The sequence below is a fragment of the Eumetopias jubatus genome, unplaced genomic scaffold (genome assembly GCF_037043125.1).
Source record: "Eumetopias jubatus isolate StellerSeaLion01/CBP00866 unplaced genomic scaffold, mEumJub1_p1.0 scaffold_5, whole genome shotgun sequence".
NCBI lineage: Eukaryota > Metazoa > Chordata > Mammalia > Carnivora > Otariidae > Eumetopias > Eumetopias jubatus.
In genome coordinates, this window is record NW_028274811.1 from 140,604,968 (window position 1) to 140,619,915 (window position 14,948).

At 45.9% G+C, this 14,948-nt stretch overlaps 1 protein-coding gene and 1 non-coding gene across 2 annotated transcripts in view; both read left to right on the forward strand.

The window, feature by feature from the left end:
• Nucleotides 1-14,948, forward strand: part of MYO10 (myosin X) — a 162,314-nt gene that overhangs the window by 23,199 nt on the left and 124,167 nt on the right. The gene's annotated exons all lie outside the window — the stretch shown is intronic.
• Nucleotides 4,875-4,947, forward strand: TRNAQ-CUG (transfer RNA glutamine (anticodon CUG)). The gene has a single exon. It is a non-coding gene; the product is annotated as a tRNA-Gln (tRNA).

Sequence of the window (14,948 nt, forward strand, 5' to 3'; positions counted from 1 at the left end):
TCCTTTCATAACTACGTATTTGCCCTTTTTGATTGTGAATCTAGAGAAAGTGAAGAACCAATGAGGGAAGTTTCTGGAGAAAGTGTAGTGGATCAGTCTCGGGATCGTTGGGTAGCATCTTTATCTTCAGGATTCACTGTTGTCTGTTCCGCTTACCTCTCGAAGGGGTGCTTTGAGAATGAAAACAAGCTACAGGGAAGTGGAAGATCTATGAGGATGTGTAATGTGGGCCAAAGCAGTGAAATCTGCTGCTTCTGGGAGTTTTGTGAGGAACTCAGAACCCAAATGACCAACCTTGAGTTGAATGAGGGATTCATTCTTCAAAGAAAAAGCAGATAAAATTGTTTGGAAGAAAATTGTTTTCTAATAGTAGGATTTGAAGGAATCATGTGAAGGATACACAGGGGAAACAGATGGAAAAGGGAATGGAGCTCCCCCAGGTTTATTGAGGGGAGGAGGCCACAGAGAGAAAGGGAGTGGACTCAGTTTTGCAACTAGTTCAGCGGCTGATTCGATGGGTGACTTAGGAAAACCCACTTTTCCTGTTGTGCCCACTTTTTCCCTCTTGTGTGTCTTTTTTTTTTTTTTTTGGCCTTGTCTGTTGGCATAAAGTGTGACAAAGCACTACGGGTTTGTATTTGAAGCTCTTATGTAACCGTGTAATTATTATTTATTGGTGTCCTCAGCCTCCCCAGCCTAACTTGTGCAAACCAGTTTTGAAGCTATGAACGAATTCAGAAAACCTACAAGCTTTCTGGTTGAGCATTAACATCCTGTTTTTCATGTCAGTTTTTACCTGTTTTAAAAAAGCAAATCTGTAATTTTACCCATCACTGTATATTTGATGTCTTACGCTAGAGTCCAGGTACTTAGCATAGATGCAGTTTTAAAATACTCTTCCATTTTAATTTGATTTTTAGGAATGGGCAGGCAAGGGTGACTTTTAAAAGTATTTAAAAAGTTAGAAAAGGAAGTTTGAGGACCTTATGCAAACAAATGCAACAACATATTTTGAACCCAGAAAACATCACACATACATGCATACATACTAACAAGGACTTTCTGGGTCCTAGTTTTTTCATTTATAAATTTAGGATTAGAATAGCACCTTCCCAGAGGGCTGATTGCCAGACAGAACATAGGTTATCTGCCATGTTTTACAGCTAAGAATTGCCGTAATCATATATACATACGTGTATATAGGTATTTATGCACGCGTGTATATAGATGTGCATATACAAGTTACGAGAGTATTGGGAGGGGGTCATTGCCATGGCACTTTAAAAGGTGGGGTTGGGCTGTGGAGCATGCTTCTGAGCTGGAGCTTGTGGAAGGTTTTAGGACCTGGGGAGATCTTGCGGAACCAGGCTGGCTGGGTGTGGTGTCGGCTGGCTGCCAAGGTGGCAGGGAAGGGCCTCCTGAATGTGTGGTCCTGGGCTCAGGGCTCGGAGCACAAGGGGAATGGGAGGAAGCAGGGCAAGCGGAACCAGAATCCATAGCAGAATTTTGCAAGGCAACAAGCCTTTGACAGTTTTGCAATCGAGCCATTGGGCCAACTGCCAAATCAGACCAAGCATCTTATCCTGGCCTGTGCCTCTAGGTCGTCTAAACCCCTGTGTTGTAAGCCCCTGTCTGATGCCCACTGACAGCCCTGTCACTGGGGAGGGGGCGATGTTCGTGCAGCCTTTGGACAGATCAGGAAGGTTCCGAGAAGCCAACCTGTTTGTGTCTGGTCACATCCCTGAAGTGTCGGACTGCTGTGAGGGGAGGGGATTGATTTCCCTGGCGAACCTGGCCTCCCGCTGCCTGGAGCCCAGCACCTTTAGTACAGCATCTGTTAAAGGTACTTTGAGGACCATTTCGTCCGTCTGCCCTTTCCCTTGATGGGGTCTCTCTGCTCCCTTCTCGCAATGGCCTTCGTTTCCTCAGGCTCTTGAACAGCGCCAGGCATGGAGTCAATGTGTGTTGAACAAAAGAGCTTTTGGCAAGAGGCAGGCCAGCCGACTTAAACCCCCAACTCCATGGAACACATAAGGCATTACGTTTATTTAAGCTACGACAGGTGTGGGGACATGTTTTCTGAAGCGTACGTGTATATGTAAAGGATTTCCTACATGAGGCTATTTCTGAGGGCTTGCTTTATGCTGTGAAACCAAGAATATGCCGGCCACCTGACTTGCTATTTGTTATGTAATATACCACTCCCACTGCTAACATTCCCCCCCCACCCCCCCCAAAAAAGATTAGTCTCATGGCTTCTGTGATTGAGTGCTCTTTGTGTACTTATCAGATATTGTGCTGATCTCGGCAGCATCATGCTGTGCCTAGTTGTGGGCTAATATGTGCCAGACCAGTTAAACAAACAAACAAACAAACAAAACCACCTCCCTTGACCCCGAGCCTAGAATAATGAGGCCAGGACGAAGAGATCATGGGCTTTATTATTAGACACACTTACAAAAAAACTTATTAATGAAAAACAGTTTGTGAGAAGAGTTGGCCTCGAAGTCAGCTTCCGTTGTGAAAAGTTCAAATAGAATGTGGCTCTGTTGAGGGTGAACCTAAATTTGCGAGTGGTGTCTCAGACCACGGGGGGTTCCTCTAGTTCATGAAACATAGCCATCCTTTGCACCTTGGAGAAAGTGGAAACAATTAGAATTTTTCAAATGGAAAATTAACCACTAGCCCTGCCGTTTCGTGGTTGCCCAGGCACAATGTAAAAGGTATTTGCAGGGCGCCCGGGTGGCTCAGTTGGTTAAGCGTCTGCCTTCGGCTCAGGTCATGGTCCTGGGATCGAGCCCCACATCGGGTTCCCTGCTTGGCAGGGAGTCTTCGTCTCCCTCTGCCCCTCACCCCGCCCCTCGCCCCTCACCCCGCTGGTGTGCGTTCTCGCTTGCTCTCAAATAAAATTTTTTAAAAACTTAAAAAAAAGGTATTTGCAGAGGCAAATTTTGGTGTTAGTACATGGTAAAGACATTTTAAGCTGTTTATCTAAAATCTGGAAAATCCCTCCGACTATTGAGTCCTAGCCTGCTTAATGAACAGAATCGTTTGCATTGTTAATAATTTGTTCTGACCTTTTGTACAGAAATATTGTCTCCATTTTAATAGGCTTAGCTCAACCCCCAGAATGATTACCTGTAATAGTTCAGTTCCTCTAATACACAGTGAAAAGACTTAAAACTGAATTCGTTTGAAAATGTGCATTGTTCCTGGGGCGCCTGGGTGGCTCAGTTGTTAAGCGTCTGCCTTCTGTTCAGGTCGTGATCCGGGGTCCTGGGCTCAAGCCCCGCATCGGGCTCCCTGCTCAGCGGGGAGCCTGCTTCTCCCTCTCCCACTTCCCCTGCTGGTGTTCCCTCTCTCACTGTGTCTCTCTCTCTCAAATAAATAAAATCTTTAAAAAAAAAATGTGCATTGTTCCTGAATAATACTTTTTTCGGGGTCTGTCTTCAGGGTTATGTAAGCAGCTTCTACACATTTTAAATCACTTCTTTTTCATTTCTTAAGTAAAGATACACTACATTTCCCTATGTTGAATCTTTTGGCCCCCATACATTGGGTTTGACTTTATTTGTAGCGGCCATTTTAAATAAGGGCTTATTTGCTATTTTTTGTTGTTGTACTGTATTGACAATTACAGCCTCTCCTCTGAAGACGTAAACATTTTTAGTAATTGATTTAGGTTAGTGTGCGGGTAGCAGCTCCGTTCCTGGTAGTAGAAAGTACTCGACTATAGCATTTTTCACAAGGGCTTGAAGGAACACAAAAAAATCGAGTGTCACTAGTGAAATGTAAAGCAAGGAGTCTCCTAGGGCAGGTATGCTTAAACTCTTCTGTGTTAAGTTTTTCTTCTTAGTTGCTGTGTTACAGTCTCTCTGTAGGAAACCCAGCCAGAGACTGTCAGAACTTGCTACATTGTGTTCACGCAGTTCATCTTTTTTACCTGGGCTCCCACACTCCTACTTTCTTCCTCCTTTGTCCCCTAACCTTGGAATTAAAATACACAGCCTCTTGTAATTGTAACAGAATGGTTGGTGGAAGCCTAGGGCATGGCAGAACGGAGGCTTGAATCCCAGTCTTACAGGTAATGTTGAATGTGAGGGGTTTTGTTTTTTAACTACCTAAGCACTGAATTGGTACCCAGATCTCTGAATTCTTCCCTCTAGCTTTTCTGTTTCCCTGAAACATACTCCTAAGCCTCCCAAGCACATAAATCCCGAAACTCTTCTTCTTCCTTGATACTCAGTTTTTAATATCCTAAAGATCCTTCCCTGTGTGTTGATAGCAGCTCGAATTCAGATCCACATCTGTTCATGCTGGCTGTTTTATGGACCCGTTTCCTGAATCCTCTTTCCCAACCCCGTCACACATGGGTATGTAAGTATGGTATCAGGAGTACTAATAGCACCTGTTAAGCATGGCCGGGTACCACACCAGGCTCTTTCTAACCATTATCTTACTGTCCTTTGAGGTTTCTGCTCAAATTACCTCCTCTTAATCTTGGGCTCTCAGATTGTGCTCCGGAACGGAGACTACGATCTCAGATGCTGTCTGGTGGGTCCCGATGGTCCCTTACACCATTGTCATCTTAGCTGATCGCCACAACCCGCTTTCCTGACTCCACCCCAGACCTCTACCCAGTCACAACCATTGGGGGAGGGGCCCGCATGCATCGTCCACCCATTCTGCTGGCATTTCTTCACAGCGGAGCTGGAGGATGACCCCCACCAGGTCTAGCTTCAGCCTGGCACTTGTTCTGGGTCTCACGCGCTGACCCAGGCCCCTTCTTCCGGTGCTGCGCACAGGGCTCTGCCGTTCGAACTAGGGGTTCGGGGAAATTGCAGAACTCAGTTCAGAAAGCAAGGTAACAGGACGCCTGGCTGGCTCAGTCGGTGGAGCGTGCGACTCTGGATCTCAGGGCTGTGAGTTCGAGCCCCACGTTGGGTGTAGGGATTACTTAAAAATCTACCAAAATCGACCCTACCAAAGCAAGGTAACAATGCTGATTCCGTTTATAAGTCACAAGGACTGTCATACTAATGTGCTTGCTTACCAGTGTTTGTCTTCACATGTTGGGGGAAGGATTTTTTTTTTTTGTTTGCAAAGATCTATTGAACATATTGCTGGTGTTATTTGCTCTTACAATTACTGGCTTGGAAATAGCATATTTTCTTAAGTATGAATCTCAAACAGGGATGCTTAGTTTGGGGGTTAATTCAGAATTCTTTAATTCTCTGCAGAACGTACACGTTTCTGGAAGTCCTGATTTTGCCTCGTGTCTGCCTGAATCAATACTGTATTTGAGAGATAAATTGAACAAAGTGCTACACTATCTGATTCATTAACATTCACAGCCATCCTAGGGAGAGGGGAAAAACACCTTGCAGTAGAAAGTTGTATAGAAAGATCCATGGACATAGTTCTTAAGTTCTCAGCTGACTCCATTTAATGACTTTGGAGGACCTTATCTATTAAGTATTTATTAGTAGCGTGTCTACTAATTATAGGAAAATCTTTTTCAGTCTTAAAGAAAATATTCCCATGGATTAAAGAAAATCTCCTATTCTCAGGTGTCTTGGAAGCAAAGGAACTGGATCTCTTGCGTGGCACCCTTTGACCGGTCTTCACGTGGCCGATTTGTGGGAAGTAAGAAGACCGTTGGGGAGATTAGAAAGGAGGCCTATGGCAGTAGGCCTCCCCTTGCATTATGAATGCCCATCATTCTCTGCCACCTGTCACTTGAAGTCTGGGGACCGCGTGCATTTAGAATTGGAAGTAGTAGATGATGCCGTGGCTTCGTGCCCACGCAACGTCAGGACAGTAGCAACTTGCACAAATTCGTCCTTGTATGAAATGCCGGCCTGAATTATTATGAAACCTGATGCTCGTGACAGTTTCACTCTGCTAAAATGATTCTATTTTTCGGTTACTGTTCGCGCAATAGAATGTGTTGTTTTGAGACATCCCGATCCTCTGAAATACTGGCTAATAAACTGATTTCAGGTAGAGGCCTCTTGTGTCTGCTTTTTCATAGAGAACATGGACTGTCCATGGAAGGAGCTCCGGTAGACTGCTTTTGCAGAGGCCCATTGACCTTGGCACCAAGGGTGGTAGATGCTTTGGAGCATTTACTCTGAGGCGGGGGCTGGCTAAGTGCTCTACGTGACTTCGCTCATAACAACTGCAGGAGGCAAGCCTCTTGTCTTCTGATTTCTAGTTGTGGAAACTGAGGCACAGAGCGGGGAGGCCTCATTCCCAAGGCTGCGCGGCCTCGATCAGATGCGGCAAGGATGTGAGCTGACGTTTGAGCCAGGATCAGTGGGATGCCAGAGACGGTGATCCTCATTGTGGTGACTTGTCACAGTGACTGTATGTTGTACGGATGAAGCGAATGACTCCTGATGACGTCTCAAGACTTCTAACTTGTCTACTTAAACCCCAGGTGTAGCTTTGTGGACCTGTATTTACCTGATTCGACCATACGGAGGATCCCCATGCTCTGTGCAGCCCAGTGTCTCCGGCTGGGGCATTATGGCATTCAGAAAGGTGTGGGGTTCTGTCCTGTTGTCACTGAAACTGAAGCCAGGCGCGTTTAGGGGTCAGGGTCTGGGCACTAAATACCTGCCCATGAATGATAAAGACCTCTCCTGTCCGGATGCCACAAGTGCACTTTACCTCGGACAGGGCCCTCAGCTGAGGCCCCCGGGTTAGTGATGCTACACAAGTAGCACAAAGCCAGGAAGGGTTGGGTTGGTGGCAAGACGGTGGACATGTCCCTGGAGAAGAGCAGCAGGGGAACAGGGCGATGAGGGGAGGGCACACTCAAGGAGTACAGGGAACCCAGGGACAGTGACCAGGCTGGTCCCATTTGAGGGGGACTTGGGCATCTTCAGCCAGATCCTCTTGGCTCCCACTCAACCCTCTCCCCTGTTCCTGGCCGGCTCCTCCCCAGTCTGCCTTGAGCTCAGCTTCACCTCTGTGATCAGCCCTGGGTTCCTGGTTTTTACAGAATGGGTCCGCTGGTCATGTGCAGGCTGACCTTCCTTATTCTAGAAGTACTGGTTTTGCCCCATTTCTGCCCTCGGCTCCATCATGCCCCTCTGGTCCTCTGCCTTTTAATGAGCAGACTGGTGGTCAGCAGGATGGCTGAGGGGGCTCCAGTGTTTGAGGTGGGCTCAGCATGCATCCAGGGAGAGGTGACTTCCTGTACCACCTTCTGGGCTGAGCGCCTGATTCAAGTATTTGTTAAAAAACAAAACAAACAAAAAAGCCTATCAGCTTTATTGAGATATAATTCACACCCCATAGAATTTACCCATTTAAAGTTCAGGGGTGTTTAGTATATTCACAGAGTTGTACAGTCATCACCACAGTCCATTTTAGAACATTTTTTATCGCCTCAAATGGATACCTCAGACCTGTGAGCAGTTACTCCCCCGCCTGCCCCCACCCCCGGCCCTGGCAACCACTGATCAACTTTCTGGCTCTGAATTTGCTTGTTCTGGACACGGGCCATAAAGGGAGTCCTGGGACATGGGCCCTTCTCTGTCTGACCTCTTTGACTTGCTTTCAGGGGTCATCCGTGTTGTCGTGCGCATCAGCACTGTGTTCCTCCTTGTTCTGAAGGCTCTTCCATTGTGTACAATGTAGGTACGCCACGCGACCTTTCTCTGTTCTTCTGCTGATGGACATGTGGGTTGCTTTCCACTTTGGGACTCATAGAAATAATGCTGCTGTGAACATTCACGCACGACCTTTTGCATGGACGTGATTTCATTTCACTTGCATATATACCTAGGAGTGGATTTGGCTGGCATATTTGGTAACTTTATTTGGAGGAACTGTGTTAGGCTGTTTTCAGAAGCAGTTGCATCATTTCACATTCCCTCTGGCACTGGATTAACTCCCATCCTCTTAATGGCAGCGTATCTAGCTAGCTATCAAGAGATGAAGATAGCATTAACAAATTATTTGAAACTGCGGAGTGATGAAAATAGCGTGGATTCATTTATTCCTAATTCCTAGTAGTGTGGATTCATTCATAATTCCTAATCTTGAGAGGGAGTTGACTGCTCTGCATTCGATGCAGCTTTTCTGGGTTTTCAGAGGTCCACAAGGTGGGAGGCTGTCCCTTGGTACATTTCCATCATTATGGTCTTGATCAGTTTCCATCTGCTCATGTCATGTGCATGAGGTTGGGAAGTTTCTGGTTTCAGCCTTCTCCATGATCTTTGCCCTGGAAATCAGGTGAGAGAGCAGCATTGGTGGCTGACGCCTGAGAGCACAGGAGTGTGAGAGTGTGGGTGGAGGTAGGAGTCGGGGGTGAGGCTGTAGTGCCAGCTCTGCATCCTGGCGGGAGGCGCTGCTGTCTGGTGGGAGTAGTGACCATTTGGTGGTGACAGAGATGGTAGGGGCCCCTTTGTCCTTATACTATGCTTTGACTCTGTAACATTCTAAAATAGAACTTTCAAGATATGCAAGCTTATGGTAAGGATATTGATCATCAGAAAAGAAGGCTCTCCAAACTCCCCTTTTGGGAAAGCTAAGGGGAGGGTGATGATATTGACAAAAACATAGCCACATTTATCCTCATGACCTTGGAGCTCAAGATTAAGATTTCAGCCAGATTCCCATAAGTTCCTTTTTTTTTTTTTAATTAAGATTTTATTTATTTATTTGACAGAAACAAAGCGAGAGAAGGAACACGAGCAGGGGGAGTGGGAGAGGGAGAATCAGGCTTACCGCCGAGCAGGGAGCCTGATGTAGGGCTCCATTCCAGGACCCTGGGACCATGACCTGAGCCGAAGGCAGACGCTTAACGACTGAGCCACCCCGGTGCCCCTCCCATAAGTTTCTAAACCTCAGGTGCTCCGGCTTTTGGATATTCCGGCCAGATTCCCCGCGGAAGATGTGCAGGGCTTTTATATCCTTTGGGTTCATGGACATTTGCAGAGAAACAATTCCTTGTTGGCACTTTCTGGGGGAAAGACAAACAGTATTCTTTTTAGCCCCCTTATGTTGTTCATGGTCCCTATATTAGCAAGAATATCTCAGTACATGGTATTTTATTTTTCATTAAATACACTTTTTAAAAGAGATCTTTGCTGTAGTCACTTACTGATCTATTATATTTTCCAGTCTATTCTCTTTCAGGCCTTCTGCCCCCTTTTCATCCTTCCAGTATTTCCAGTAGAGTTTTCTGCCATTTCTAGAGATTTCCTTGGCAGGGGAGGGGATTGGCATACAGGGAAAGGGTGGGAGCTCGTTATTCCACGTTCTGATCTGTTGTGCTTTGTCTCTGGCCTTTCCTTTTATCTGAGTGGTGTGTTTTCTCCGAGTTCTCGTACCACAGGTTTGAGTCAAGAGAATCTCTTGAGCCTTTGTAGATATTCAGCTGCACTGACTTTTGGCTCCAATCTGGAATCATTCCGATTCTGTTTGTGCACTGGATTAAATAAATACTTTGAGTTGTATCTCTTCTTACTTGACACTTGGCAATGAATGGCATGCAAAAAATATGGTGCTTACAGCTAAGAGTCATAAAACTATTTTGACTCTGTTTTTCAGCTCTGAGATGTACACATACTTGGCTCAAATATGCCTTTTTCATTTCACTTAAGAGCAGCCAAGGAATTACTGTCATTCAGTTTAAGGCTGTTCCAAAGCAGCCAGTAAATGAAAAATGTTGATTTACAACTCAGTCTTTGGAGTCGGGTTGTAGATCACCAAAGCAGGGTGCTAATTATATGATCTCAGCACCACGGACAGGCAGCTGGTGCTCATCCCTTTAGCAGACAATTTGCAAGCAGCCACTGGTGCCAAGCATTTGACGAGGCAGTGAGAACTCGGGAGGTTTCTGTGAGATCCACGCGGACAACCCACGTCCTCACGGATCAGTCCAGTAGGAGGGTAGCGGCACGCCCCCAACTGTGGCGGCATTGTGATTTCGTCTTGCCCTCCTTCCCGCCAACCCACATGCAGCCCTAGATCCTCATCATGGTGCCCCAGGAAATCACCACTTCCACACCGGAGCTAAAAGTCCTGCCAGCCCTGATTGCTGGGCAGGGATGAGACAGAGGAGATTACAGCACAGCATGGGTGAAGGACAGGAGAGGTTCTGTCCAAGGTGCTGTGGGAAAGAAGGGCACTCCCGCCAGGCTGGGTGCATGGTGGGGGAGGCTTGGAAGAGGCGTGACCTGGAGGAATGCAGGATGGACCCCAGGACAGTTCACTGAGTGTGGAACCCAGCGAGGTGGGAGAGGGAGGGGGGAAACTCTCGGTCCATCTGATGTGGCTGGAGTCAGCGTGGTAGGAGAAGTAGCCGGGGTCCCTCAGGAAAGGCATTGCAGGGAAAACACAGTAAGATTATTCTTCATCCTGGAAGTGACTGGAAACAAACAGAATTCCAGTCAGCGCCTGGTCGGATTACGTCACTGGTAACAGTAACACAGCCAACAGTGAAATATTTGAGTTGCTTGCTCAGTACAAGAGTGTGCTAAATCCTTTGGGTACATTTTCTTACTCCCATCTCACTACCACTCTGAGGCATAGGTATTATCATCCATATTTTATAGATGATGAAGCTGAGGGCTAGCATGTGGAGTAACCAGAGCAGGTTAAGATTGCTTGGCTGACGGGAAGCAGAGTGGGTTCAGACCCATCAATATCTATGCTGTTCAGACTTGAGCCGTGTCCCCTAAAAGATCCTAGTTGATCCCAGTTTGGGAAATATCAGCCCAGGAAACCAGAATTTCATCTCTGAAAATTTTTCAATTTGAAGTTATGAGTGCCAAGAAAATTCGTCTTTAAAACTAGTGAAAAAAATTTTTTTAATCATTAAAACTCAACATTAAAAAATGTTCCTTGGACTCCAAATTTGAGAACAATGAGATGCCATGGGACACTGGGGGCGGAAGAACTAATTAGGAAGCAGTTATGGGGGTTGGATGAAAAATGTGAGGTGGGAGAGAGAGGAGAGCAGATGGATTCTAGGCGATGTTGATCATCTAATCTAGGACTTGGAAAGCAGACTGCCAGCAGTGGGCAGGGATTTTAGATTGACTCAAGTTTCGAACTTGGGGAGCTGGTGATGGTGTCATTCCCGAGAAAAGGGATAAGGGGGTAGGCACAGGGTAAGATACGGAAGTCCAGTTTTGGTGTGTGTGTGTGTGTGTGTGTGTGTGTGTGTGTGTGTGTGTGTGTGTGTGTGTGTGTGTGTGTGTGTGTGGAGGTGTGTGTGTGTGTGGAGGTGTGTGTGGAGGTGTGTGTGTGTGTGGAGGTGTGTGTGTGTGGAGGTGTGTGTGTGTGGAGGTGTGGGCATAAAGATGCTTTTGAAACATCAAGATGGTTTGGAATTATAGGGATGGAGATTCTCTACCAGAGTTCAAGTTCATGCTGTCAGGGTCTGGGCTTCTGACTCAGAAGAGAGGGATCGGAAAGGAACACTTAAAATTAGAAAACGGACCAGGACGTTAGGACCAGGAATGAGGAACCTCAGAAGTGAAAGCTGGTGAACCAGTTGTCTGAGAAGCATGGGGCCAGGAATTGGGGCTCCTGGGCGTTTATCCCGTCCATGCCTCTTCCTTTGTGGTCTCTCTGGGCCGAAACTTACCATGCTTAATACAAGTGAATTAGAGGAGAAGCCCTTAACTGCTTTTTTTTTTTTTTTTAAGATTTTATTTATTTATTTGAGAGAGAGAGAATGAGAGATAGAGAGCACGAGAGGGAAGAGGGTCAGAGGGAGAAGCAGACTCACTGCTGAGCAGGGAGCCCGATGTGGGGCTCGATCCCGGGACTCCAGGATCATGACCTGAGCCGAAAGCATTTGCTTAACCAACTGAGCCACCCAGGTTCCCCCCTTAACTGCTTTTAATAGCTGGTGACTCTTGGGGAAGGGGGTGTACTATTTCACTTTTTTTTAATTATTTTGTGAAAGTAGCTCTATAATAGTCATTTTTAAAATTAATTGAATCAGTTATGTGTATCCAGATATGTTCACTGATAGTGATTTTGATTGGACTGGTTTTTTTTTAAGGCTAGAAATGTTTTGAACTTTGAGAAAATGGGAAAAATAGAAAAGTATAAAGAAAGTCCAAAACACCTACTTGTGATCCATTATTGGAGCTCTGATATATTTTCTTCCAGACTTTTTGCATGCATTTTTAAACTCTTTTGTAACCTTAGTGTTTTGAGGTCATTGCAGCTCCACATGCATTTGTGAGCAGTAATACAGAAGGATTCCAGATACCCTTTACCTGCTTTTTCTCAGTGATAATGTCTTACAGAACTCAAGCACAATGGCACAACCAGGGTCTTGACACAGAGTCGAGATACAGAAGCTTTCCATCAGCGCTGGGATCTAGCATGTGGCCGCTTTAAAGCCAGCCCCATTACCCTCTCACCTCCACTCCCTCATTAACTTCTGGCAACCACCAATCTGTCCTCCATTCTCTGTTATTTTGTCATTTCAAAACTGTTATGTAAATGGGATCATACCCCATGTAACCCTCTGGGAGTGGCTTTTTCAGCTTTTGCGTTTTACACGTAGTGCTGCTGTGAACACTTGTGTGCACGTTTTTGTGCAAATATAAGTTTTCATTTAGATAGAATGAACGCCCAAGAGTATGGTTGCCGGTGTGTATCTGTGTGCACACAGTTACTGGTGTGTGTGTGTTTCTGTGGGCATGCATTTTAAAAATTAAACATAGGATTATACTGTGTGCATAGTATAATTTTATCATAATTTAATATAACTAATGAAAAAACATTTGCATCAAACGATCTTTTTTTTTAAGATTTTATTTATTTATTTGAGAGAGAGAGAATGAGAGAGAGCATGAGAGGGAAGAGGGTCAGAGGGAGAAGCAGACTCCCCGCTGAGCAGGGAGCAGGGAGCCCGGCGCGGGACTCGATCCCGGGACTCCAGGATCATGACCTGAGCCGAAGGCAGTCGCCCAACCAACTGAGCCACCCAGGCGCCCAAACGATCTTTTTCTTGACACTAAATTCTTCAAGGTGGAAAGACTGGCTTAAGGGGCGTGAGCATCTTGTGATGTACTCGAGAGATTTGCAAGATGCTTCTTAGCTCAGCTGGAGCAACGATTGTGATTTTCTTCATGTAGATTTTCCTAAAAACTTCTTCTATGAATAAAAAAGTAGTGTAGTCTAACATTTAAGAGAAAGATGTATATCATTCTTCTATAAAAATCACAATTTCTAAATGTTCCATATAAATTCCAATTTAAGATCTTCTTTTCCTCCTCATTTCCTTAACTAGCAGATACTAACATGTTCTTTAATGTGTGTGTGAGTGTGTTAGTCATTCCTTCTGACTGCTCCAGCTCGCTCGAACAGGTAACGTTTTTCTCTGAAGTCTACCAGCAGAGGTCAGGGCTGGTGTATCACCTAGGCCTTCCTGGTTGGTGGGCAGTTGCCCACGCAAGCGAATTAGTTGCATTTAGCATTGCTCATTGTGTGGTATGGCTCTGCATCTCCATGGGCAGATGTACTGTCCACGATTAGCTTCCTGGTGTTTTAGACTTTTCGGACTCTTAATCCTATCCGACTGCCTGGTAAATGCCGCAGTGTCATCAGAAAGATATGTGCTCAGTGGTTAAGATTTACTGCTCAGGGACTGACCTGCCGGAAACCCCCCATCCTCACTGGGTTGTGTGTATCATTGCTGATGCCTTTTGGTAGTGTTTTATTTGTGCACAGGAATGCAGGAGGAAACCCTCCATTTTGAGGACAACAGTGTTTGTAGTGATCACTCCTAGAAATGATTCAGACATTGCCTTCCTGTGGGGTTTCTAGAAAGTTGGACTCATTGAATGGCATTGCGTACTGAGATTTCTTCCCTGTTTCTCTAGCAAAACAATCACGGTGTCACACTTGACCTTTAGTTGTCTGTGATGAGGACTAAGTAGAGAAGTGTCGGCCCCCATCCTAGCTGCTTCTGCGGCCCCCAGTTCCTTCTGGTCAGAGGCCAAGTGTCACTGCAGGGCACAGGGGGACCCCCCACACCCTGCCTCAGTCATGCCCCACTATACAGACGCCCTGCGCCGCCCACCATACCCGGGGAATTTCCTCTGTTCTAGCCCCCAACGTGGAGATTGCCCTGTTTGTTTCTGATCTCTTGGGGATCGCTAGGCTTTTTGAAGGACGAGCCATTTAATTCATTGTTGTATTCCCGGGGTCCAGCTCACAGCCTGGCAAATATGGTAAATGAGGGAACTAGAGAGGGCAGATAAACAAATTCAAAAGGCTATCTCTGAACTGGTGTCCCTCTCGGTCTGACTCTAACGGGTGTGCTTTTCCACAATCCCAAGGAATTCAGTGCTAGCTCTGCTGTGTGCCATTGGGCAGGTTTCCTAACCTTTGTGATCCTTTGTCAATTCATCCTCAAAACAATGAGCAACACTGTTTTGTCCCTTGCCTGGGATCAAATAAGGGAATATCATCAGTGTGTCTGGTGCACATTGCCAGTGATCACTAGTGCCCTGTCTCTCTGTCCAGCCCTTTGCCTTACTTTGGTTTTGTACCCAAATGCCATGCATCCTGTGACATTGGGCCCTGAAAACCTAATGGCAATTTAAATGGCTTAATCCCACCAACTAGTTTGTCTTTGAAAAAGAAAATATCAGTCTTTCTTTCATCTGTATTCGGTAGTCTGTTACCTAGCAAACTTAACAAGGCAGGCTAAAGTTACCAGAACATGGAGGTAAAAATGATTTGAACCCCCTGTGCCATGTAACTAAAATGCTAAATGTAATAGGTGGGAGCTGAAAGGGAGGCACTGTTGCCATTTCCCCCTGCTCCCTAAGAGACTAGGTGTATATGATCTTCCTTGTGATGAGATTTCAGTGGAACTTTCTAGTGGACTCTCCATTTCTGTGCCCCATTGACTTTCTGCAGTCTCCTGAGGCTGCAGCAAAAACAACAGGCCAACT